Genomic DNA, 3,775 nt, shown 5'->3' with positions numbered 1-3,775 from the left:
CCTCTTCTAAGCAAGGCAGGTGTTCTTCATCAGTCAGTCCTGTTACTAGGACATCATTGAGATAAACCACCACATGGGGTAGACTTTGAAGCAAATTTTCCATAGTCTGTTGGAAAATGGCATAAGCTGACGAGGCTCCGAAGGGTAGTCTGGTATATTGGTATAACCCCTATGTCTGTTGATAGTCACAAAATCCCGAAAGGCCTTTTCTAGCTTGACTTGCTGGTAAGCGAGGCTCATGTCGAGTTTCATGTATGTGGTTCCCCCTGCCAGCTTGGAGCACAATTCATCAATTTTCGGTATAAGGTGCCTATCAAGTCTGGCGACTTTGTTAACGGTCAACTTGCAGTCCCCACATATTCGCAACTCTGGTCAGGCTTTAGTGCTGGAGCTATGGGTGCTGTCCATTCAGAAAATTGTACAGGTTGTAAGACTTCCAACCTTTCCAGATTGTCTAATTCAATATCCACTTTTTCTTGTAATGCATAGGGGTCTGGCCTCACCTTCAAATATCTGGGGGTTGCTCCTGGATCCACATGGATTTTAGCCTGCTGCCCCTGAATCTTCCCGAGCTCGACCCTGAACACAGGGGCATATTTCTGTAATAATTCTTGCAGATCTTTCATTCTGAGTTGAAAAATCTCCGTCCACTCCAACTTTATTTCCTTAAGCCAGTTCCAACCAAGTAGAGTTGAGCCTTGGGCCCTCCCCTGCTACCAGTATCAGGGGTAGTTAGCAGACTGGCTTCCATATTGTACTGGAATCTTGCATATACCTTTCACTTGTATGTTTTTGCCAGTGTGTGTCTTTAGTATGGCATCTGAGTTTTCCAGCTTTAGTGAGTGGCCTCCTCCATTCAGGTACTTAAATGTGTGTTCCCCATGACTGTCATGGATGCACTTGTATCCACCTCCATTCAAATGGGTTTTCTGTTGACTTCTACTGTCACATAGTAGGCTCTGTTTTAGTCATTTTTAAATTGTGTAGCGAGTAACTATCTGACTTTGTTTCTACTGGCTCCTCCATTATGTAAATTTCACGACATCTGCCTTTTTTGTTTGAACTTTGACCTCAATCTTTCTTTACAACAAGCTATAGGGACCCTTTACCAAAAATTGATGAATTGTACTCCAAGCTGGGAGGGGGAACCGCACATACAAAACTTGACATGAGCCTCGCTTACCAGCAAGTCGAGCTAGAAAAGGCCCTTCAGGACTTTGTGACTATCAACACACATAGGGGGTGATACCAATATACCAGGTTACCCTTCAGAGTCTCATCGGCTTGTGCCATTTTCCAAATGACTATGGAAATAGTAAAATGTGCCCATTGCGATGGCAATAGAGGCATTCGCTTCTTTTAAATTGTCATTCGTTTGTAGGCTGTCTGGTTCCAATTCTGCTATTATGAATGTGGTTTTTTAATCCGTTGCGCCATTGCTTTATGCTGGTCTGTTAATGACGGCTGTTTGCTGCCTTTCCGCGATGCCCTTCGCTTCCACACCATTTCTAGCCGGTGCTTCCCTCCTGACGTAAAGAATGGCGCCATTTTCTGCTGCCTTTATTTCTTCTGAGTCCCTGACTGCGTTTTCCATTGCGAGCGCCGACTCCAGGGCTTTGCTGAAATCCAAATTTGTCTCCAACAGCAACAGAATGGTGTCTTTGTTAATCTCACCCACTAATTGGTCTCTTAACATGTCGTTAATCGACGTCCCGAACTCACAGTGCTCTGTCAATTGTTTTAAGGCTGCTACATAGCAAGCGACTGTCTCTCCAGGGGTGCGACACCTCGAACTGAAGTTAAAACGCTACGTTGTTACTGAGTTGAAAGTGGCCTTTCGCTAGATTCACCAACTCATCAAAGCTCTTGGAACCTGGGGTGCTGGGTGTTGGGATAGACTACCAATTAGGCCGTATGTTTTACTGCCACATGTTGATAGGAGGATCACCCGCCTCTTCTCCTCCCCCGATATATTGTTGGCTAAAAAGAATAATGTGAGGCATTCAATATAATGTGACCAGTCCTCGGTGGTCTGATCAAGCAGTTCGATGCAGACAGATTGTGGCGCCCTGGAGAGCAATAACTTCGTCAACCATGGTGAGAGTTTACAATTGTAATGTACTTGCACTCAGCCTTCAAGGCATGGCTAATTCAGTACAGTTGAGTTTTCGTAGCTTTCCTGGGTGTCGTTGACTGGTCGTGTTCTGCCTTGTCGCCAGTTGTTATGTTTTATTACGGGGTTGTTTTGCTCGCGAACCGGCTGCATGTTTGTCTGTTGGCAGATGAGTCGATTACAACTTAGTGCAGATGCAGATGGAAAATGAAATGAAGCATATGCTACTTACTTACACAAACAACAGAGCACTGACATGATGTGTGCTTCTCTAACCAGGCCCTAATCAATACTAACATCAACATGATAGCCCGTGCTGCACAGCTAGTGGGTCTTACAGTCATGTGGGCAATCTGCTCACAATCCCTTAAAGATGTATTACACCTCAGGCTACCACACAGAATGACCATAATTAGTGTTACTCACAATAAGTGCTTGTCGTGGAAGAATGAGTTCAAAGCTAGTCTTTTACCTCAAGCTGGTTTATTCCCAAGGCAACTCCTCTCTGCAGCAGACCTCCGCAGTCCCTTTCACACTGGAGTGTTGCAGCTGTACCCATTTATAATCTTTAGAATGGTCAACCTAAACCGAGTTGGTGTATTTGGTGGCTGCTTTCATGCCTTCGGGGATAGCACGTTTGGCCAGTTCTCCTTGCAGTATGAGGCAGACGGTGCTCTGGATCTCTCTGGCCGAGATGGTGTGGCACTTGTAGTGAAAGAAGTGTGAGGCCTCAGAGGCGATGTGCTTGAAAATGTCAACAAAGAAGGAGTTCATGACACTCATGGCCTTGGACGAGAACCTGGTGGAAGGGTGGACCTGGGTCAACACCATGTACACATAAGTGGGGTAGCTCTGCTTGTGAGATTTCCTCTGTTTCTTGGGCGGCTTCTTGGTGACTTTAGTCAGCGACTACTTTGACGCCTTGTGGCTCGCACCGCCCTTAGCCACAACTGCCACCTCAAGATGATCTTCAGGCAAGGGGAGGCGTTGTCTTCAGCCACTGCTGGCCTTACCGGGAAAGGGCTGGGTGGGGGAGGGGTGACAGAAAGATGGTTTTCACCACACACACACACCCCCTCTCTTCCTTCCCCAAACCCTCCGACAGTCTTCTAAAGGTGAAATGTTTTGTAAGTCTAAAATATGGAACGCTTCACGAATTTGAGTGTCATCCTTGCGCAGGGGCCATGTTAATCTTCTCTGTGTCGTTCCAATTTTTGTATATGTGCTACCGAAGACAGTCTTCTAAACTTGGACCAACTCAAAACGTGAACCAATGCCCATCACCTGTTTTAACAAGCAGTTGTATTAACAATATAATTGCTAAACAATGTAATTGCCACTCAACATGGAGATTGTTACTGGACCTTGACGATGTAATTACTGATACATTGGCAATTAGGAGGGGGGATACAAATTAGCAGCAAATGACCATGTTATAGTGTATCTGAGGCTGAAGTGTTAAGTTGTATTTAAGGAGACATGAGAGAGGTGGCACAGCTGAACTGTGGGTCAATACCCCCAAACATTGCTTAAGACACTATTTTCTACATTGATGATACTGGGAGTAATTGTGAATATAGTATAATGTTTGCAATGGCGATATGCTGATGATTAGTAGTAATCATTAGTAGTAATTATGCAGATTTGAGATCACGCAGTTAA

The 3,775-nt window shown here is 45.1% G+C and overlaps 1 non-coding gene across 1 annotated transcript; it reads right to left on the bottom strand.

Annotated features, from left to right (window-relative positions):
• Positions 1–3,247: 3,247 nt before the first annotated feature.
• LOC121287697 lies at positions 3,248–3,351 on the bottom strand. Its single transcript, XR_005945229.1, has one exon. It is a non-coding gene; the product is annotated as a U6 spliceosomal RNA (small nuclear RNA).
• Positions 3,352–3,775: the final 424 nt, after the last annotated feature.

This window comes from Carcharodon carcharias, chromosome 14 (assembly GCF_017639515.1).
Source record: "Carcharodon carcharias isolate sCarCar2 chromosome 14, sCarCar2.pri, whole genome shotgun sequence".
NCBI classification, from domain to species: Eukaryota; Metazoa; Chordata; class Chondrichthyes; order Lamniformes; family Lamnidae; genus Carcharodon; species Carcharodon carcharias.
Note: the sequence above shows the minus strand (reverse complement) of the source record. Positions and strands in the feature narration are given on the sequence as shown.